This window comes from Canis lupus, chromosome 14 (assembly GCF_048164855.1).
Source record: "Canis lupus baileyi chromosome 14, mCanLup2.hap1, whole genome shotgun sequence".
NCBI classification, from domain to species: Eukaryota; Metazoa; Chordata; class Mammalia; order Carnivora; family Canidae; genus Canis; species Canis lupus.
This window is the reverse complement of record NC_132851.1, coordinates 11,049,568-11,072,988: the sequence shown is the minus strand read 5'-3', so window position 1 is coordinate 11,072,988 and position 23,421 is coordinate 11,049,568. Positions and strand designations below refer to the sequence as shown.

At 36.0% G+C, this 23,421-nt stretch overlaps 1 protein-coding gene and 1 pseudogene across 14 annotated transcripts in view; one reads left to right on the top strand and one right to left on the bottom strand.

Annotated features, from left to right (window-relative positions):
* The window catches only part of EMC2 (ER membrane protein complex subunit 2), a 176,774-nt gene that overhangs the window by 37,648 nt on the left and 115,705 nt on the right, over positions 1 to 23,421 (bottom strand). Inside the window, exon 12 of one of the 14 annotated variants that reach the window (XM_072774238.1) lies at positions 21,569 to 21,591. The exons of the other annotated variants lie outside the window; for them this stretch is intronic. The gene's annotated coding sequence lies outside the window, so the exon portion shown is untranslated. Of the gene's footprint in view, positions 1 to 21,568; positions 21,592 to 23,421 lie in introns of those variants that run through there. 14 annotated transcript variants of the gene reach the window in all.
* LOC140604343 (heat shock protein HSP 90-beta pseudogene) lies at positions 14,120 to 16,311 on the top strand (annotated as a pseudogene).

The window sequence follows — 23,421 nt, the reverse complement described above, 5'->3', positions numbered from 1 at the left end:
AAATCAATGAACTTAGATGTGAACTTCTCCCCCAGAGACTACAGACAAGAGGTTTACTTTTTTATTGTTTAATCCTTACAAAAATCCTAAGAGCAGAAATTAGTTTTTCTAATTTACATATGAGGAAACCAAACTTCACTGTCATGAATCAATCACCTTTTCTAGTAGCACACAACTTAGTAAGTATTGTGATTTGAACTAACGTCTTCTTGAAGGTAAAGTTTGAGTTCTTGACATTATACCAACAATAATACAAACTAAACCCTTAGAAACTATGCTATGAGAGAGAGAGAGAGAGAGGCAGAGACACAGGCAGAGGGAGAAGCAGGCTCCATTCACAGAGCCTGACGTGGGACTCAATCCCCGGTCTCCAGGATCACACCAGGCTGCAGGTGGTGCTAAACCGCTGCGCCAGAGCTGCCCCAAAACTATGCTATTTTGTATCCACATATTCATTTAGCACTTACTAAGAGAAGACAGGTTCTGTCCTCAGAGAAGAAACAAAGTTTAAAAAATCACTCCAGTTAGAAATGAAGATAGACTTCAGGAGGAAAATGTCATTAAGTTGGACTTAGAAAATGAATAAGGCTTCTCCAAATCAAACAATCCAGAGTTGGCTTGGAAAGAGACTGAGATCTCAGTTCACCTGGATCAGATCATATCTGAGACTTAATTCTCTCCATTTTCAGTCCCTCTCATTTGACTCCTGGCTTTTGCTTGGATACCTCTTGAGAAGAGAAAGATGTTCCACTGGTGACTTTTGAAGGGTCTTTCAATCCTGTGATTCTGTGGTTCTATCATTTTGATATACTTGTTGAACGTTTTTCCATATTTCTTTTTTTAAAGATTATTTATTTTGGAAAGAGCAAGAGCACAAGTGGAGGGAGGTTGTGAAGAAGGTGAGGGAGAGAGAGAATCCTCAAGCAGAATCCATGCTGAGCACTGAGCCTGAGGCGGGGCTTGATCCCATGACGCTGAGATCATAACCTGAGCCAAAATCAAGAGTTGCACGCTTACCAGACTGAGTCACCCAAGCGTTCCTTTCCATATTTTTTCAAATAACAATATAGAGATCACTTTTGGGTAAGAAAAAGCCTGACCCTAAGGGAAGTCAATTATGGGAAATGGCCAAAGCAAGATATTATCTAGTCAGATTTTCATTTTCAAAGATTTCTCCAGCAGCAATGTGGAGGATGGATGGAGTTAGAGGAGGAAGGGAGATGAGATAAGGCTCAGGGAAGAACTATAGGGATGGAGACAAAGAAACCTAAAATATTATTGGAAAATTAAAATTAATTAAAATTAAAATATTATTGGAAAATTATCAGGGTTGATTGATGATAAAAAGAAATTAGTCAAAAATGACTTGAGTATTTGGCTTGGGAGATGGTATGTATAGTGAGATGGAGACTAAAAGGATGCAGAAACTTGTAAAACAAAGGTGGGTTAGTTAATTTCCATACATTTAAGGTGCCCACATAATGTGCAAGCAAAACGTTATTAGTCTAGTGATCAGAGAGTTCAGGTGTGAAGAAACTGAGATATCATTGCCATTTAGGTGACAACTAAAACCTTGTGAATGAGCAAGATTACCAGAGAAAGGAGCAGGAGGGAGGACAGCAGTGAAATAAGGATGGAACTCAAAGCAACACCAACATTAAGAGCAAGGAGAGGAAGGGAAGTAAGAAAGGAAAGAGAAATTATAGGAAAAGCAGGAAAAACACCAGGGGAAATTTAATATATCCATTCCTCCTACACTATTGTATGCATACACAAATACAAGGTAAGAAAAATAATTGCTACACACTATTCCCCGTAGTTAATCACTTCCACTCAACTGAAGGATTTTCTCCACCCAGGTTTGAAACACTATACCACTCACTGGGTTACAAAAAGCAGAGAGAACTGATCAGCACTTATTTCTTGGTTTTCCAAGTCACCCGTGTCAATTACCTCTCCAGCCTCCTTCAGTAAAGAGGTTTCTAAGCTGTTGCCCTCTTCTACAAATGTCCAATATATGGCATTTGAGCTGAGGCACTAGTAGTTCTAAGTTCCTTTTGCATCTTGTTTTTTCTCTTACATGCAGCCTTAATTAAACTCTTTGCCTTCAAGTAAGAAACTCAGTTAAAGATGAAGAAATGCAAACTCTAGATTTAAATTAACTAGTGATTGCCATGTCAATGGGTGAATCCTGCCTTTTAGATAAATGAGAATCTCAAAGAAAAATTAAGGTAATGAGAGTGGCAGCCAGGGCAAAACCATACCTTCCTTATTACTATCTGCCACAATTTTACGTTATTCATCTCAGGAGGAAGGGAAGAAAAACTTTGAAAGGATTATATTTGGTAATCCTTCATTAGCAAAAATTAAAGCAAGAAGAACAAATGCTTGTTTTATTCAGTTCCAGTATACTGTCTCCTCACATTCAAAGTCTTGGTTTTACTCCCTCACCTCCTCCCTCGACATACATACTAGACCATAGAACCCCTACATTTCCTCTCCCTCTTCCCTGCTTGAATTTTCAGCATCATCACAAACCAGTATATATTTCCCATATGTATAAAAATTTAGAATCTATCTTCCACCACAAGAATGCAAAGTCTATGAAAGTTGAAAATTTTTTCTACCTTATTTACAGCTTCATTCCTAGAATTTAGAACAATCATTGACCTTAGCATATGCTCAATAAATGTGTTCAATAAATTAATTGGTGTTGCACATCATTATCAAATTTATTTCTGTTACTGTATAATGCTTTAATAGAAATAATCAAAGAGATAAAGTATTATTATAAATAATAACAATGGTATTAACAAATGTCAGAGGCATATGTAATACAAGTACTTCTAGTAGTACTCCTACATAGTTATATAACCTTGGATCATATACAGTCTTCAATATATTGACCTATTAGAGATGAGAAGAAAGTAAATTGACCTTCAAGATCCCTTATTGCTCCAGAATCTAATAATTACAGATTTAGGTTAAGGCAATGAAATGAAAGAAGAAAAGAGAAAGATCAATATCTATGAGACCTTTTTAATAATAGAATTGTGGCCTAAAGGGTGGGATGGGTAAGGGATAATAGTGAGTATAGGGTGGGGGTAAAGAGAGGAAATCAGAGTAAACTCTGGCAAGAGCAGGGCCAAGCAGAACAGAAGTGGGAGAGTTCAAGAGAAGACAGTTCTTGAGGTGTTGTGCTTTTAGGAAAATCACTGTCAGTTTCAGGATGAAGTAGGCAAGACGTGATATGTCATCTGTCATCTATTAGTTATAATAAGATATATATGTAAAATTAAAGAGAGAACTATCCAGGAACAGTTTCTGTTAGAACCCCAGTTGTACACCAATCACCATGAACCCTCAGTTTCATGGCTGAGTCTTTACTGCTGATGGTTTTTTGGTTCTCAATTACAAAGGTAGAAGATGAGCTGATGGAGTGACCCATATATATTCTTATTTTTCAGTCAAAAATCAAAAAAGAATTCGAACTGGTCCCTTCTAGAAAATCTCAGGAAATAGTTCCTTTATCCCAAGGCCTTTCCCTTCTGTCCTGTCTCTGTTCACCACCACAAGTAGAAGAATGTTTTTCTGAATACTTCTTTTGTTTATTTGGAGTTTCACAAGACCCAATCTCAAACTGATATACAGTCAAAACATAGAAATTGGAGGGCTTTTCTTAGAGAAAACTCAACTTTCTCAATAAGCACATTCTTTTGCAACATTCAAAATGACTTTAAGTAAATATTTGGTTTCATTTCTATCATTTAAAAAAAATTCAACTAACACCATAGTATCTCTGAAAATTTATTAAAGAAAAAATCTAACATCCAATATGATAAAATAAAAACATCCATTCCTCCACTTTGTATAGCTATCCACAATTCCAGTAGAATTTCCTAATTAAAACCAAAAAGGAAATAAACTCAATAAATCCTATTGGAATCCACTGAACACAGCTATAAATTTAAAAATATAAAACAATTTTATGAATATCTCTTTTGAATAAGTGTCTGCATTCTTTCACTTGTTTATTTAAAATATAATTGCTGTGTTAAAACATCACTAAGAAAATTGATATACCCTTAATTGAAAAAAGTAAAAACAATTCTAAATGACCAAATTAGCTCTACTAATCCACTTACCTACTGCTTTTTTAGCTAGTACCAGCAGGCAACTATGACTTTGTGGATTTGGAAAAGATACACAGCCCTTAATGAGCTTATACAATCATGCTGCCTACTTTTCCCTTCCAAATGAAATAGCAATTTATCTTTATTCATTTTGCCTAAGACAAAATTTTGCATACCACTTCAATCCTTTTCTCAGTGACTTCTAGCAATATGTGAAAAGAGAATTCAAGACATGTCTTCGGGGCAGGAGTGGAAGGTGGACCTAACTGTTTTATTTCCATGAGAACTTTATGGACCTTATGGGAAAAAAAATATGGCTGGGCCTCTTGGGAGTGAGGAGTGGTCCCAGAACAATCTAAGAATAATGGTTGCTGCTTAGCTTCCCAGTCAGTGTACTACATTGGAAAAGAATTCATTTAAAAGAAATAAGAGTCAAGGTACTTCCTTGGTCCATTAGCAAAGATGAATGGTTTTGAGTACACTGTATCACTGAGGTATCTATTGCTGAAATTACAATTCATCCAAGCAATTCAAAGAATGGGCCATGGGAGGGAGGAAAGGGAACAGTAATTTAGATTTATCAAATGAAAAAATGCATTATTGTAAGTGCTACAGAATACCTAGAACACACTGCCTCTCCAACTAGAGTTTTTGTCAGAGGTAAAGAGTAATTTTTGTCCCACGGCCTCCTCTCACCTACTACCACTACCACCAGTGGACAATAGTCATGGTTTCTAAACATTTCACAAGTGAGCCAATTCTTCCTTCAAGTGGTATGTTATGCAGATATAAAGACAGATCAAAGATACTAGCTTCCTAGTAGTGCCATAACAAAATACCACAAACTGAGTGGCTTAAAACAGACGTTTATTCTCTCACAGTTCTGGGGGCTAGAATTCCAATATCCACGTGTCACCGAGTTGGTTCCTTCTGGAGGTTCTGAGTTAGAATCTATTCTATGCTTGTCTTGCAGATTCTTGTGCTTGCCATTAATACTTGGCATGCCTTGGCTTGTAGACATAGCACTTCAATCTCTGCCTCCATCTTTATACAGTGTTCTTCCTAGTGTGTTTCGTCTGTGTCTATGTTCAAATTCCCCTCTTACAAGGATACCAGTCACTGGGTTGGGGCCTACCCTAATACAGTTTGACCACATTTTAACTTGATTACAACAGCAAAGTTCTCATCTCCAAATAAAGTTACAATCACAGGTACCAGGGGTTAGAAATGCAATTTTTTTTTTTTTTGGTGTCATGGGGGAGGACACAATTCAACCTACACAGCTACCCTGGTGAAAAGATAGTCTCAAGAAGGAGTAGGATGCCATCCATAAGGCAACCGTCATCCCTGAGGTATGTGCTGAAGCAATTTTCAAGGAATCCTAAAGTTCTATAGAGAAAAGTTTAAAAGGAGAAAAGCATTAGAATAATTACAACTATATCAATATCAAGAACACTATAGGCAATTTCCAGTGTAGTCACAGCTATAAAGAATACTAGCATTATGACTAGAAAATGATGATCATGAACTCAAAAGTCAATGAATTTACTAGCTTTAGAATGAGGTTGTAAGAGCTTCTATTTCTAACAAGCTCCTAGGTCATGCTAATACTACCAGATCTCACTTAGGTCAGATTTTTAGTAGTACATATTTAGGGAAAGATTACTGTCTAGTAGGTAGAAAATTGACTGATGAGAAAGAGGCTGGCACATATCCTGATATTGTCTAAGGCTACAAAACTTTTTGGAGTCACGGAAATAAACATACACACACACACACACACACACAATACCACAATTTCTGAACTGAAAAGGTGGATGTGTGGAGTTGTTGGACTGCTCTCCCATCACTCCACCTTCTTTTACTAGAAGAGTGGGAAAATGTGTTTTTAGTTATTGGTGGGTTTTTGGTGTTATATTTTTGTTTTGTTCCATTTTTTTACATCAAAGGTAACTGGAAAAGAAAGATATGAAATAAACAGTGCTAACACTGGGGGGGGGGGGGGGGGACACAGTGCTACCACTGAGCTGAGGTAAAAATATCAAAGTTAATTAGCAAAACTTTTGCCTAAGGAACCCAGAAGTCAAAATGCCCCAGACACTTTGCTGCATTCCCTATAATGCCAACTTGGTCAACCTGAAGGAAGCCCTAAGAGCAATGAAGGAGAAAGTTAGATAAAACATGGTGACAAGGAAGTCATACTCCACAGCTATCAGGATAAAATGGCTGCCCAAGGAAAGAAAAGGGGAGGCAGCAGCTTCACTAAGAAGCAGCCCAGGTGGCTCAGCGGTTTAGCACAGCCTTCAGCCCAGGGCCTGATCCTGGAGACCCAGGATCGAGTCCCATGTCAGGCTCCCTGCATGGAGCTTGCTTCTCCCTCTGCCTGTGTCTCTGCCTCTCTCTCTCTCTCTTTCTCTCTCTCTCTCTCAGGAATAAATAAATAAATAAAATCTTAAAAAAAAAAAAAAAAAAAAAGAGGGATCCCTGGGTGGCGCAGCAGTTGGCGCCTGCCTTTGGCCCAGGGCACGATCCTGGAGACCCAGGATCGAATCCCACATCAGGCTCCCGGTGCATGGAGCCTGCTTCTCCCTCTGCCTATGTCTCTGCCTCTCTCTCTCTCTCTCTGTGACTATCATAAATAAATAAAAATTAAAAAAAAAAAGAAATTCTCAGAATGCCTTGCCCTAACGCAGATTGAAACTGAACCTAAATGCCTTAGAATACCAGTGATCCTTCATGACTTTGACAGTAAATGGTGTCAAATAGGGTTTCTCTTGTTTACATACAAGCACAAGTAAGGCACACAATGTAGCAACTTCTAGTATTCTTGGATTCCTAGAAAACTGTAATCTGAAGCAGTTAAAATTCCTGGGAATCCCTTGTGCAGTTCATTAAAAATGAATTACTGGCTCAGGATCCATCTAGTCCAAATCAAAAGTCTCAGAATCTGGTCGGTCATCTATTTGAATTTTGGCAAAAGTATTTCCCACATTTGGTGATTTTATGGTAACTCTCCATCAAGTTACCCAGAAAAATTGCCTAAGTGGTAATTATTCACAACACAAAATGGCAGTGAAGACACGACATTTTTAAGTCATGCAATAATTTGTATATATACCCCAAGTTTTCCTATAATTATATCACATTAAATTTTCTGTGTCTGCTTTATATATGAATAAAAAATATGAAGATAGGCCAAAAATGACAGAAGTTACTTATTTGCAAACTATGTAAACGTAATGTTTTAAATATAAAACTATATAGTATACAAGTTATATATAAGTATAAATGTACAGAAATGTAAAATAATATAAAACTATAACTAAAATGTATTATTACCCAAATACACTAATTTTCTTGTTTTTATGCATTCTTTTTCCTGTGAACTCCAGATACTATTGTGAATGTATGAACCTATAATACTTTTTCCACTTAAATATTTTGAATAAAGTTTTTAAAGTCTCTGTCATTTCTCATTTTTACTCCCATTAAATAATCTAATATTTTTATTTGACTTTTAAATTATAGACAAGTATCTGTATTTATCTTACTATTAAGAGAATTAATGTTCAACACTAAGTTTCCTACATTACAGATAAGACACTGCCAATAAATTAAAGAGGTAATAGAAATTTTGGCAAAAGAATGTGTATTTTTGTTTTTAAAATACTAATTATTTTTAAAATAATTCATTTTAAAAAAGACTTCTTAAAAAATATACAATTCCATGTTTACAGCAGAAAATATCACTATAAGCTTGGAACACTTTGTTATCAAAAACCACGATTCATTCAGAGATATCTGATTGTAATGTACAAAATGATTAAAAGCTCAACCTACAGAGAGAACTATGAGTAAACAAATAGTGACAACTTGAACTTTAAGAAAAGTTCCCTCCACAATGAGATACCACCTCACACTAGTGAGAATGGGGAAAATTAACAAGGCAGGAAACAACAAATGTTGGAGAGGATGTGGAGAAAGGGGAACCCTCTTGCACTGTTGGTGGGAATGTGAACTGGTGCAGCCACTCTGGAAAACTGTGTGGAGGTTCCTCAAAGAGTTAAAAATAGATCTGCCCTACGACCCAGCAATTGCACCGCTGAGGATTTACCCCAGAGATACAGATGCAGTGAAAAGGCTGGACACCCCAATGTTTATAGCAGCAATGTCCACAATAGCCAAACTGTGGAAGGAGCCTCGGTGTCCATCGAAAGATGAATGGATAAAGAAGATGTGGTCTATGTATACAATGGAATACTACTCAGCCATTAGAAGGGACAAATAAATACCCACCATTTGCTTCGACGTGGATGGAACTAGAGAGTATTATGCTGAGTGAAATAAGTCAATCGGAGAAGGACAAACATTATATGGTCTCATTCATTTGGGGAATATAAAAAATAGTGAAAGGGAATAAAGGGGAAAGAAGAAAAAAATGAGTGGGAAATATCAGGGAGGGAAACAGAACATGAGAGGCTCCTAACTCTGGGAAACGAACTAGGGGTAGTGGAAGGGGAGGTGGGCAGGGGGTGGGGGTGACTGGGTGATGGGCACTGAGGGGGGCACTTGATGGAATGAGCACTGGGTGTTATTCTATATGTTGGCAAATTGAACACCAATAAAAAATAAATTAAAAAAAAAAGAAATTAAAGTCCCCTCTCGGGCAGCCCGGTGGCTCAGCGGTTTAGCGCAGCCCAGGGCCTGATCCTGGAGACCCCGGGATCGAGTCCCATGTTAGGCTCCCTGTATGGAGCCTGCTTCTCTCTATACCTGTCTCTGCCTCTCTCTCTCTCTCTCTCTCTCTCTCTCTCTCCCCCTCTCTCTATGTCTTTCATGAATAAATAAATAAAAAATAAATAAAATCTTAAAAAAAAAAAAGAAAAAGTCCCCTCCCTATAACCAGGTCACTCATTTATGCATGCATTCTTTCATTCAACAAATACTGAGTATATACTATGTGCCAAGCACTGTCTTATACTAGAGACAAAAACACAAACAAAACAGACAAAATCTATGGTGGTAGAGCTTGTTTCTAGTTGAAGGAGACAGAAAATAAACATACAAATAAATACATAACCACTATAGGTTCTGATAAGTACTATGAAAAAGAATAGAAAGGATAAAAGGATAATGAGTAACAGTAAGGGATGATATTTTATGCAGAGGTGTCTGGGAAGGTCTCTAAAGAGGTGGCCGTGGAGCCACTTAAAGCATAAAGAAGTGAGCCATAAGTGGCTGGGAAGAGATTATCCCATACAGAGAAGCCTGAAAGGCAAATCCCCAAAATGGGAGCACATTGGGCAAGTTTGAGGAACATTAGCCACAGTGGCTGTAGAAGAGAGAAAGATGGCAGATGAATTTAAGGAGAGATAGAGTCAGAACATGTAATGTCTGACAGGCCATGGAAAGGATTTCAGAACTTGATGGGGAAAAGTCAGCAGGTTTGACAAGTTCTGGCTTATGTTTTAGAAGGATAACTCTGACAACTGTGTTGACAATAGACCATAAAAGGGCAAGGATGAAAGCAGGGAAACCAGTCAGGAGACTATCATGACAGTTTGAGGCTAAGGTGGAAGTGGTAAGATTGATGAGGAATGATTGGATTTATCATATATTTTGCTGGTAGAGTTGGCAGGATTTGCTGATAACATTGCTGTGAGAGAAGAGAGTAGTTCCTTGGATGCTCACATGGAAAAAAATATATATATATATATTATAGATAGGTTTTTTTTAGGTTGAATCATTGATCATGTAAAATTACCACATTTGTATATCAAAAAATAGTTGTATCAGAAATTTCATATAGTTCAGCCAAATAACAATAAATTTAGGAGTAATTACCATATAAATGCTATTTATAAAACAATCACATTATGTAGGAAGTAGAGTAGATAGAGAAGAATTACAAGAACTGGGCCTTGGTCCACTCTAACACTTATAGATCAAAAAAAGGAGGAGCAAAAGAAGATTTAGAAGCAGCTGGGAACAAAGGAGGAAAGTGAGGAGAAAACAGTCTTGGAAAAATCTGAAGACAGTGTTCCAAGAAGGAAGGATTATTCAACTTTGTCAAATGCTCCTGGCAGGCTAAGTAACATGAAGATCCAGAAATTACCATACCAGTGAAACCCATTATGTTGACAAAAAGCTTTTCACCCATAATGTCACAAAAAAGACAATTATCTAAAATGTGCTTTAAAAAATAAAGTCATCACTAATATTACTAACCAATATCATTAAATTAATTGGTGTACAATTTCTTATAATTTCAATTTTCTTTTTTCAAAGCTAAGATAGTACATTTCCCTACCACCTTAATAGATTTAAACAAATATTCTTATAGGTAAGATCTATTGCATCCACACTGAAAAATATAAAAATTTTAAGTCAATAGATTGATTAAAAATGCCTAAAGCATTTTCTAGTGGAAAATATCCATACCCAGAAAACTAATCTTAAATTTTCTCAGTCTCACAATAAATGCTAAAAAAAAATGTACTGGAGCTCTTTGCACTACTCACCCGCACTTCCTATGAAGAGATATACTGCCAGAATTATGCACAAGTGGAAAGGTCATGTAGCATATTTTAAGAAAAATAAAATAAAATGCTGAAGTTGTTATGCCTAGTAGTTATGATTCCATGAACTGATATTATGATGTATGATTTCTTATTTTGTGTAAATAGATCTGTTAAGTTTCTGTATCTTTTGCCAAAACAAAAATGCTTCTTAACCCTCACAACATGTGTGAAGGAGAATATTATGTACTGGGAAAAAAAGAGAGATTGAAGTATAATGACCACGAATATATATGCATCTATCAATAAAGCTTCAAAATATAATAATAATAATAATAATAATAATAATAATAATAATATTGGAACTATGGAGAAATTTGTAGTTGGGGATTTTAATCCAGTCTTTCCAGAAACTGATAGTTTAAAGCAACCAAGAATAAACAAATGTATAATAAATTTAAAGAACATAGTTCATTATATTGAACATTAAATATATAAGGACATTCACACCCATGAAAAAGAGAAAGGAACATACATTTTTAGCAAACATGGGGCATTTACAAAAAATAACTAGTAGTAGGGCAACTAAGGCACAGAATAATCTTCAGTAAATACTAAGTAATCATCAGCATACAGACTATATTCTATAACCATAATACAATAAAATTTAAATCAATTAAAATAAGATAGCCCTAAAACTCATATTTAATACAGATTATATATATATATATATATATATATATATATATATATATCTGAAAACATGCAACTAAATAATCTTGGGATATAAAGAAAATAATCTAAAAATTATAGTATACTTAAAAGTGAATGACAATGAAAGTATTAAGTATCAAAATTTCAAACAGAGGTTAAGTTGCACTTTGAAGAATGCTTACAGCTTTGAAGAAATCTAAGTAAAAATAGAAAAGATATAAAATAATTAAAGTACATATCCAAAAATAAATTAGAAAAATGGCAATATAATAAACAAAACTGGGTAAAATGAAGGGAACAGACAAAGATAACATCAGATATCAATTTTACATAAAACTTATTTAATTAAAGATGGGTAACAAAACTAATTCTTTGATTAGTAAGAGAGGAAAAAAACCCTGGAAATTTTGCTTTATAAAATTTAGAAAAAATAACTAGCAATAAGCTTTTGGTGTAACAAAGATTTTTTAAAATAATAGAATACTATTACAACTATATGCCAAGACATTTGCAAACCTAGCTTAAATGGATACATTTCTGGAAAAAAATGTAAGATGCCAAGATAAACCCAAGAAGAAATATAATACTTGAATAGATGAATCACCATTAAAGAACTGGATATGGGAGTCAAGAACTCCCCCTCCAAAAATGACCAAACCTTGGTCCCATTTGGTTTTGTAGTTGAATACTACCAAACTTTCAAGAACAGATAATCCCTTTCTCATACAAGTTGTTCCAGAAAAATAGGAGAAAGGGGAAAGCTGCCCAACTAATTTTATGAAGCTAGTATAACCATGAATTCAAAACTGGATAAAAAATAATGAGGGGAAAAGTATAGGTATAGTTAACTTATAAAAATTTTAAACACACAAAAATCCCTAAGTAATTAGACAACCAAATCTATCAATTCATTTAAAAGTTAATATACCAGAATCCAATGTAGTGGATTCAACCAATCCAAAATAGTTTAATTACATCAGAAAACTTATTAATGCAATTTAAACATTATAAACTAAAAGAAAAAATCACATAATCATCTCAATAAATGAAGAAAAACTATATTTGATAAAGGTCAATAGATTCTTATGACTAAACTCTCAGAAAGCTAGAGTGAAAGGAATTTCCTTGACTTGATAAAAAACTATCTAGTAAAACCTGAAAGTTAAGTATATTACCTTTAAGAACTGGAACAATATAAAAATTTCCATTGTCTCTTTTACTATTCAGTGCAGTAATACAGAACATTCTAACTGATGCAGTAAGAAAGATAAATATGATAAGAAAGAGTTATGATAATTGCAAGGGAGGGTGCAAGACATTTCCTAATGGTATGATCATTTAAAAAAAGAAAAACAAAAAAAAAATACCCATTGGAATTAATAAGAGAATTCACCAAGTTTTTAAATATGCTATCACATTATAGAATTTAAAAAAAAACATAAAGTGAAAGTAATCTCATAAAGAATGAACAAGGCATTTGTGAAGAGAATGTATCAAGTACCTTTAACTATCATAAAAGAAGACCTGAATAAACCTGAATAAACATATCATGTTTAAATTTAATATAGTACCAATAAAATGTCTGCAGAATGTTTTAGGGGAACATGCCAAACATTTAGATGTTTATATGAAAGAATAAAATCTCCAAATAACCACGACTCATTCCACCAGGTACTAAGACATATTAGAAAGCCATGGCAATAAATGGTCTAAAACAGACAAAATGAAAAACTAATGGGGCAGAATAAATGGTCCAGAAACAAGCATCTTGATATAAGAAGGAAAGTGGAAATCCCAATTTTTGCTCACCATAGAGTGCTAGATCTCTCCAAAATACCTGCCAAAAATCTTGGCCTTCTTTTGCAAATTTGTATTATTGTATTGGAATGCCCAGGAGGGATTTATTAAAATAATAAAAAAAATTTCATGTTAATATTCAATTCAATATGCTGGTTACACTTGTTATAATGAAGACTAGACATGACTTACATTTATTAGTTGGCTGAATAAACATGACAGTGAAGCCAACGACTCTTAAAGCTCAAATCTAGATGCCTCAAAAAAAATCAGTATGGTATTTACCAGAGAATTCAAATAAGGGCACGGTGAGTAAAAAAAGAATGGGATTGATCTGATGCTCTCAATATTAGTGAAGAGATCTTCTAAAATATTTTATCTCATCATTTTTTGAGGCAAAATAGTTAAATCAATGTTAATTGGAAGCACTGAAGTTCATCCTGAAGGTTTGCTTTTAAAATCAAGGAGTGTGGGATTTCTGATGAGAAGTTTTCCATGTCTTGTTATAAGAGAGTAAAGCCTTTAGAGGGACTGTTGCTATCAGGAAGATAGACATCATTTTTTGGGATCCCTGGGTGGCGCAGCAGTTTGGCGCCTGCCTTTGGCCCAGGGCGTGATCCTGGAGACCCGGGATTGAATCCCACATCAGGCTCCCGGTGCATGGAGCCTGCTTCTCCCTCTGCCTGTGTCTCTGCCTCTCTCTCTCTCTCTCTCTGTGACTATCATAAATAAATAAATAAATAAATAAATAAATAAATAAATAAGGAAGATAGACATCATTTTTCCTGTTTTTTTTTTTTTTTTTTTTCAAAATTTTTCCATGTTCCTGTTTTTACAAACAAAACCCTTGGACATTAGATCCAAAACAAACATTAAGACGACTCCGAGGAGTCACCCTCACGCAGCCTTGGTGTGGCATTGTAGCCGGACACAGCCCCTGCCCACCGTGGGCTGTAGTGCTCACAGCTCTTCTCCTTTAAGATGCCTGAGGAAGTGCACCATGGAGAGGAGGAGGTGGAGACTTTTGTCTTCCAGGCAGAAATTTCCCAGCTCAGGTCCCTCATCATCAATACTTTCTATTCTAACAAGGAAATTTTTCTTCGAGAGTTGATCAGTAATGCTTCTGATGCCTTGGACAAGATTCGCTATGAAAGCCTGACAGACCCTTCCAAGTTGGACAGTGGTAAAGAGCTGAAAATTGACATCTTCCCTAACCCCTAGGAACGCACCCTGATTCTGGTGGACACAGGCATTGGTATGACCAAAGCTGATCTCATAAATAATTTGAGAACCATTGCCAAGTCTGGCACTAAAGCATTCATGGAGGCTCTTCAGGCTGGTGCAGACATATCCATGATTGGACAGTTTGGTGTTGGCTTTTATTCTGCTTATCTGGTGGCAGATAAAGTGGTTGTTATCACAAAGCACAATGTTGATGAGCAGTATGCGTGGGAGTCTTCTGCTGGGGGTTCTTTCACTGTATTGGCTGGGGTACCAAAGTGATCCTCCATCTTAAAGAAGACCAAACAGAATATTTAGAGGAGAGATGTGTCAAAGAAGTGAAGAAGCACTCCCAGTTCATAGATTATCCCATCACCCTTTATTTGGAGAAGGAATAAGAGAAAGAAATTAGTGATAATGAGGCAGAGGAGGAGAAAGGGGAGAAAGAGGAAGAAGATAAAGATGATGAGGAGAAACCTAAGATTGAAGATGTGGGTTCAGATGAGGAGGATGATAGTGGCAAGGACAAGAAAAAAAAAAAAGACAAAGAAGATTAAGGAAAAATACATTGATCAAGAACTGAACAAGACTAAGCCCATTTGGACCAGAAACCCTGATGACATCACCCAGGAGGAATATGGAGCGTTTTACAAGAGCCTTACTAATGACTGGGAAGATCACCTGGCAGTCAAGCACTTCTCTGTAGAAGGTCAGCTGGAATTCAGGGCATTGCTGTTCATCCCTCATCGGGCTCTTTTGACCTCTTTGAAAACAAGAAGAAAAAGAACATCAAACTATGTCCGCTGTGTGTTCATCATGGACAGCGGTGATGAATTGATACCAGAGTATCTCAACTTCATCCATGGTGTGGTTGACTCCGAGGACCTGCCCCTGAATATCTCCCGAGAAATGCTCCAGCAGAGCAAAATCTTGAAGGTCATTCACAAAAATATTGTGAAGAAGTGCCTTGAGCTCTTCTCTGAATTGGCAGAAGACAAGGAAAACTATAAGAAATTCTATGAGGTGTTCTCTAAAAACCTAAAGCTTGGAATCCATGAAGATTCCACTAACCGGTGCCGCCTTTCTGAGCTGCTGTGTTACCACACTTCCCAGTCTGGAGATGAGATGACTTCTCTTTCAGAGTATGTGTGCCATATGAAGGAGACTCAGAAGTCCATCTATTACATCACTGGTGAGAGCAAACAACAGGTTGCCAACTCTGCTTTTGTGGAGCGAGTTCGGAAACGGGGCTTCGAGGTAGTATATACGACAGAGCCTATCAACGAGTACTGCATGCAGCAGCTCAAGGAGTTTGATGGGAAGAGTCTGGTCTCAGTTACCAAGGAGGGCCTGGAGTTGCCTGAGGATGAAGAGGAGGAGAAGAAAATGGAGGAGAGCAAGGCCAAGTTTGAGAATCTCTGCAAACTCATGAAGGAAATCTTGGATAAGAAGGTTGAAAGGTGACCATCTCCAACAGGCTGGTGTCTTCACCCTGCTGCATTGTGACTAGCACCTATGGCTGGACTGCCAATATGGAGCAGATAATGAAAGCCCAGGCATTCTGGGACAACTCTACAGTGGGCTACATGATGGCCAAAAAGCACCTGGAGATCAACCCTGACCACCCCATTGTGGAGACACTGTGGCAGAAGGCAGAGGCAGACAAGAACTACAAGGCTGTCAAGGACCTGGAGGTGCTACTGTTTAAAACAGCTCTGCTCTCCTCTGGCTTCTCACTGGAGGATCCCCAGACTCATTCCAACCGCATTTACCACATGATCAAGCTAGACCTGGGCATTGATGAAGATGAAGTGACAGCAGAGGAACCCAGTGCTGCTGTTCCTGATGAGATCCCTGCTGATGTCTATTGGATTTTTTTTTCCCTCCTGTCTTTGTTCAAAGCAGGAAAGAAGGGCCTTAAGCCCTAGCCTTCATGACATTTGACAAGGGGTTTGGATGTGTATTGTGGTGTTTGTTTATTTTGTTCTGAGATTAAAGTATGCAAAATAAAGAAGATACAGTTTTATACACACACACAAAAAAGACGACTCTGAAAGATGGAGAGAAGATAGCAGACCAGCAAGAGACTCAAGTCAATATGGTAGTGAATACCCTGGGTTTTCTTTTTGACATACATATCCCAGACTTTGAGCCAAATAAACTGGTAATCCTGAAACAGTAATGCGCGCACACACACACACACACACACACAAACAAAGTTTGCTCTCTTTAGTCAAAGGACAAGAACAGGATAGTTAGCAAGAAAGAAATTTAGAAAATAACTGCTCTGGGGCACCTGGGTGGCTCAGTCGGTTGAGCAACAGACTCTTGGTTTTGGTTCAGGTCATGATCTTATGGGTTGTAAGACTGAGGACCCCCCGACCCACACATTCAGGCTACAAGCCTTAAAATTCTTTCCCTCTTTGCTCCTCTCTTGACTTGTGCATGCTCATTCTCTCTCTAAATAAATAAATAAATAAATGAATAAATAAATAAATAAATAAATCTTATTAAAAAAGAACTGTTCTGTTCCAGCCAAACACAACAGAAAAAAAAAAATACTGTGACCTTCTCTACTCAAAATAACAATAGCTGAGCAGGGAGTATGGACTTCTACCTTTGACAGAATGTAATGAATCATGTCAGAGAAGGCTAACTAGAGGACTGGAATTTTTATCCCCCAGGTGGTAATAAGAGTCACAGTGTTAGTGAAGACCATGTGGGGAACCTGGATTTCTACCTCCACCCTGGGATAACAGATGTATGCTCCTCTCTGCAGTGGAGTGACACCACAGGAATCCTGGTAGAGAGTCAAGATTTTTACTACTGCCCAGTAATAATGAGGTAAACCCCTACCATGGTGTCAGTGGAGACCTGGTGGTGAGTTAAACCTCATCCAGCAATAACAAGGAGCACTCCCTTCAGGTGACAATAGAGGCTCCCACCTGACAGCACTCCTTTCTCTGTACAGGAAGATAGCCAAATGAGAAGGTGTAAAGAAGATCTAGATTCTCATGATACCCCATGTGTCCAAAATTTGATTAAAAAAAAAATCACTTGCATACCAAGAACCAGGAAAATTTCTAAATGAATGAAGAAAGCCCATCAGGAAGTGTTAATAATGATATGAAAGAAATGGAAGAGTTATCTAACAAATGTTATAAAGCAATCATCACAAAAAAATGCTTTAACAAGCAATTACAAATTTACTTGAAACAATTGTTTATAAAAATAGAGTCTTAGCAAAGAAACAGAGGTTTAATGGACAACCAAATATAAATTTTACCTTTTTTTTTTCCAAATGTAAATTTTAGACTATAAAGAAATCTACACCAAGACACATGTCACAGCCAAACTTCGGTAAACTAAAGACAAAGGAAATACTTGAATCCAGAGAAACAATATCTTACCTATAGGAAAAAATCAATTCAAATAATAGTAGATTTCTTATCAGAAACCACAGAGGCCAGAAGGAAGTGGAACAGAATCAATCTATCTTTCTTTCTTTCTTTCTTTCTTTCTTTCTTTCTTTCTTTCTCTCTCTCTTTCTTTCTTTCTTTCTTTCTTTCTTTAAGATTTTATTTATTTATTAATGAGACACACACACACACACACACACACACAGAGCAGCAGAGGAAGAAGCAGGCTCCATGCAAGGAGCCCGACGCGGGACTCGATCCTGGGTCTCCAGGATCAGGCCTGGGCCAAAAGCGGTGCTAAACCACTGAGCCAGGCTGCCCAGAACAGTATCTTTCAAGTGCTGAAAGAACTGTCAATCCAGAATCCTATACCTAGTGAAAATATCCTTCAGGAATGAAGAGGAAATTAGACATTCTCAGATAAAAGAAATATAAGAGAATTTGTCTCCAGAAGGCCTACCTTAAAAGAATGGCTAAAAGTAATACCTTGAATGGAAAGGATGTGATTAAAAAAATAAATTATTAAAAAAAGAACCATGGAATCTCAAAATGGAAGAAAGACTACACTGAGCAAACATATGGATAAATATAATAGGCTTTCCTTCTCCTCTTGAGTTTTCTAAATTATGTTTGAGAGTTGAAGCAAAAATTATAAAACTTTCTGGGGTGCCTGGGTGGCTCAGTTGGTTAAGTGACTAACTCTTGGATTCAGCTCAATTAAGGATCTCAGGATCATGGGCTCAAATCAGGCTCCACACTCAGCAGAGTCTGCTTGCAATTCTCTCCCTTTCCCTCTTCCTCCCCCTCTACGCCCCTTCCAGAGCTCCCTCTCTCTAAAATAAATAAAATATTTTTAAAATTATAAAACTGTCTGATGTGATTACAAATATACGTAAATGTTTAAGACAATTATAAACAGAGGAGAGTAAAGGGATAAAATAGGAGGGAAGGTTTTTATATTTCACTCTCATTGGTCAAATGATGACAACAGTAAACTGTTAAGTTAGGTAAATATAATGTAACACCTAAAGCAACCATTGAAAAGGTTATATACAAAGACATTCTCAAAAACACTAAAGATATATCAAAATAGATATCTTAAAAAAAAAAACACTCAAGTAACCCCCAAAAGACAGGAAAAGACAAATGTAGAAATAAAACCAGAGAGAACAAAGAGAAAACAAAATGACATTTTTTTTTTTTTACACCCATGAGAGTAATAGATGGGACCATACAACCTCTTCCACAGATTCTGGATCTCATTTCTGAGAACAGTTTCAGTCATGGGACATTGCATTTCCAGTTGCTGTGTACTCTATTATCTGACTGCTACACAAACACACAGAACTCTCTAAGGCCAACTTAATTCATTCCAAGCTGCCTTCCCCACAGTTATTGCAGGGAAGATAAAATTGTGCTGTGCCAGGCTTCCACTGCCCTTGTACAATTCAATGTCCCCTGGACACATCTTGGGAGGTGTTCTGTCCTGGACTAACCGCATTGTCTAAGAAGTGCCTGGGAAGTATCTTTTTTTCCTTAAACTGAAAGGAGTGGGCATATATCAAATTACAACATAACTAAGTTAATCCACTCTGTAAAAATAACTATAATAGTAAAAAATCAGATCAACCACCTGGGATAACCCAGAATTCTAAGAATAGTGTTTCTAGAATCCAAATTCCCCAAATGGTTCATTACAGTGTTCTCCTTTAGGAGGAAGAAAAAAAAAAAAAAAGCTTAAATGACAAATGCTGTTAACACTGATATTGCGATTTTGTTGACAGAAAACATGAGTGAAATAACTCCTCGTGATGTTCTGTGGTTCCCTGGCATTTACAGTGATGACAGGCATAAATGCTTGGTTTTATTGAGGAAGTTGGTACATGGGATTTGGCAGATTTACAGAAAGCACTTACTAAATATGTAGTAACAAGATAATCGTAGAAGGCCCCTCTAATAAGACCATACTCAGAATCACAATCTCAGCTTGGGTGGTCTAGTATAATTAATCACACTAGATTATTCCTTAAAACTCTTCAAAACTGATAGCTACTTAGTCTCTTGGTCACCTGTTATTTGGTGTATCTTGATAACTATGGAGTATATCACTTTAAAGTTATTAACATCACTATGATAAAAGTCAAATTCTGTTCTTCAAAGAAGTGATACTAACTTTAAGCAGATATCTGCAACGGCAGGTTGAAATTCACATTCTTTACCTTCACAGTTCCAAGATAGTGACAGGAGGTTTGAAATTGGGTAATTAAGCATTTGAAACTAACTTCTTATAATCAGGCATGCCAATTGCACTTTGATCCCAATTTTTTGAAAGCCATAGTTCTTTTCCACTTTTTTTTTCTATAGTTCTACTGAAACCCATTAAAACTAAGCAATATGGAAATGCTTCACATACACACACAAAATAAGGTGAATAGAGCTTGGAAACAAATATTTCCTCCTTTCATCTAGTTGAATTCCCAGCTTCTTATTTCCCAGTATGATTTTCAGGTACGACATAGAGACTAGAAGTCTGGTAGATCTAAGACCTCAAAATTGGCTTTAGTATAGGACTAAATATTACTAGTGTTTATAGGAAGCAAATTTAAAAAAAAATAATTAAAAAAGAATCATGTTTCCCAAATGGCAAGACAAAAATATTTAGGTTCCTTCTAAGGAATTTTAGGTGTGTTTCCAGGCTCTTACTTTTACTCTCTCTTTTTTGACAGTTTTTATCTAGGAAGAAGGGTGGCAGAAATGTTAACTCTTTGGTGGACTTAGGAGAAAAAACATTGACATATATATGCCCATGTAACTAACATATATAGATCCACGGTTCCCACCCTCTGCACACCTACTTTGTAAAATTAGTTCCTTCTCTCCCTATTGGAGAGAAAGTTATGTAATGGATTGTTAAGAAAAGAAATTATCATGGAAGAAATGTTCCATTCATCACAAGACTTAATGTGAGAGAGAAGACATGTGTCAGGAGCAAATATGTATGACTTCACAATACTCAATACAGAATGACACAGATAACAGCTGTTTGTAACACCTGAGGGCCAAGTCTCCCAGGATTTTCGAAATAACAGATACTAAAGAAGATACAATAATCATTGTAGTTTATGTTCTTCGACTCCCTTAAATTTTTGTGAGAGATAAAAAGAAACATTGAAATTCCTGTCTGTATCCTGCTTATCTAAACTCCAACCATGCCCTGAGGGTAGAGGGAGAGGTTACATATAAGATACTGAATGAAAATCAATGGAGGTAAATGTGAAAGAGATGAAGAAATGACAAAATTCCAGAGTTTAGTTGTATTAGACATTTTTAATATACCAGTTAATATAACACAAACAAAAGTAAAATTTTAGATAAACTGAAAGTTTATCCATTTCTATGCTGGCATTTAAACCCATGAGTATCCACTTTATTCTGATTGTGAAGTAAAGATGAATTTATGTATTTCTAGGTCTACACCTTTATTTCCAGACTCTATATCACTAAGAGAGTACTTTGTTGCTTTTCCCAGAATTCATATTCAGGAAGCATCCTGACATTTGGTTAATATACCCCCAAGAGCTTCTATGAACGTATGGCTCAAGATTCTGTGTCAAAAATTCCCTTTTTCAGGAGTTTTTTTAATCTGTCCCAGTAGTATACACTGTTTCTAGATAGCAAGTTCTATTCTGATGTAGAGCATTCATTGTCTATCACTTTTTTCTTTATATTCTTCCTGTAATGTAATAGCTGCAATTCTTCATAGAGCAAATTTGTTTCTTCTGTCAGGTACTAAGCACAAGAAATGGGAAAACAAAACAAAAGTGAACATCCTGATGTAAATAAGATATTCTAAGACATTCAGAGTTTTTAGATGCATATTAGGAGAGTTAGTCACCACACCCCTGATATTAGTGACAAGAAATAATAGATTGTTATAAGTGTTTTAAAAAGGAAATAATTCATCCAGAGATCATTTTTGTGTGTGTGCATAGTTTAAAGTAAGGACCTAATTTTATTTTTCTGCTTAGAATGAGCCAATGTAGATCTGAGATAGCTGTCTAGAATAGTGGTTAAGAGGATGGACACTGAATCTAAACTGCCTAGGATGAAATCCCCACTTGGGAATTATCAATTTATCTAATCCCTCTGTGCCTGTGCCTCAGTTTTATCATTTGTAAAATGATGCTATAGATATCACCTATTTCACTTGATTGTTATAAGCCTGAATCTATAGGTATTTCAACATTTGGAGCAGTGCTGGAACACAGTAAGCATCTGATAAATATTGGTGGTTGTTTTTATTATTATTATATGTCAACATTATTTTTAAAATAATTATTTCATAACTGTTTTCAGTAGCTAATCAGTCGTGATCAACTTCTCATGTGTACACAGGCATGGTTTCAGAATGTCTATTCTATTATGATAGTCTATTTGTTCCTATGCTAGTACTAGAATAATTTAATTATTACATATTTGAAATAAGCCTTTATATCTTAAGGGTAGTTTCTCATCTTTACTCTTCAAGATGGTTTTAGATATTCACTATCTAAATCCTATACCTTGGAATTTTATTTGGATAGCATTAAATTTATATGTTGGATTGGGAAGAAACATTACCTTTACGATGCTGTCTTTCCATTCAGAAATACAGTACATCTCTCCATTCATTCAGATCATTTTTGGGTTTCCCTAGAAGTGTGTTTAACTATTTCTCTGTAAAAGTATTACCCATTTTTGTTAGGCTTATTATCATTGGTACTTTGGTTTTGTATTTTCTGTTTAATGATTACTGGTAAAGGGGAAAGCTATTGATATTTTAGGATGTAATGTGCCACTATTTCAGATTAATTTTGTGGGGTTTTATTATAAACATTTTTATATTATGTTAAATTGTTGAATTTATCAAATAATTTTTCTACATCTATCAAGATTGTTATATGATTAGTTTCCTTTATTCTGTTAACATATGAATTAAATTAATTTTCTAATGCTAAATCCATTTTAATATTGGCTGATTTTGTATCCAGCCATCTTGCTAAATTTTTACTTCTAATAATTTTCTTATTCTTATAAATATTTTACATAAATAATTACATCAACTCCGTTTCTACCCTTCATACTTACTCTGATTTTTCTATTGCAATATGAGCTCCAGGAATATTGAGTATTAAAGATAATATTTAATACTATTTTTAAAAATGTAAAAGAATACTGCAAACATGCAGTATTAGGGAAAGTTTTTTTATTTATTTTTTAATTTTTTTAATTTATTTTTTTATTCATGAGAGACCCAGAGAGAGACAGAGACATAGGCAGAGGGAGAAGCAGACTCCCTAAGGGAAGCCTGATGTGGAACTTGATCCCAAGACCCGGGGATCATGACCTGAGCCAAGGGCAGATGCTCAACCACTGAGCAACTCTGGTGCCTCCAGGGAAGGATTTTAAGTAAGATATAAAAGCACAAACTATGAAGGAGAAGTTTGATGGATTTTATTACATCTGTTGACAGACCCAGAGAAAAGATTTGCATTTTGCAAAAAAAAAAAAAATGCATAGAATATATAAGGATCTCCAGCAAATGAGCAAGAATAAAATGAGAAACCCAATAGTAAAATT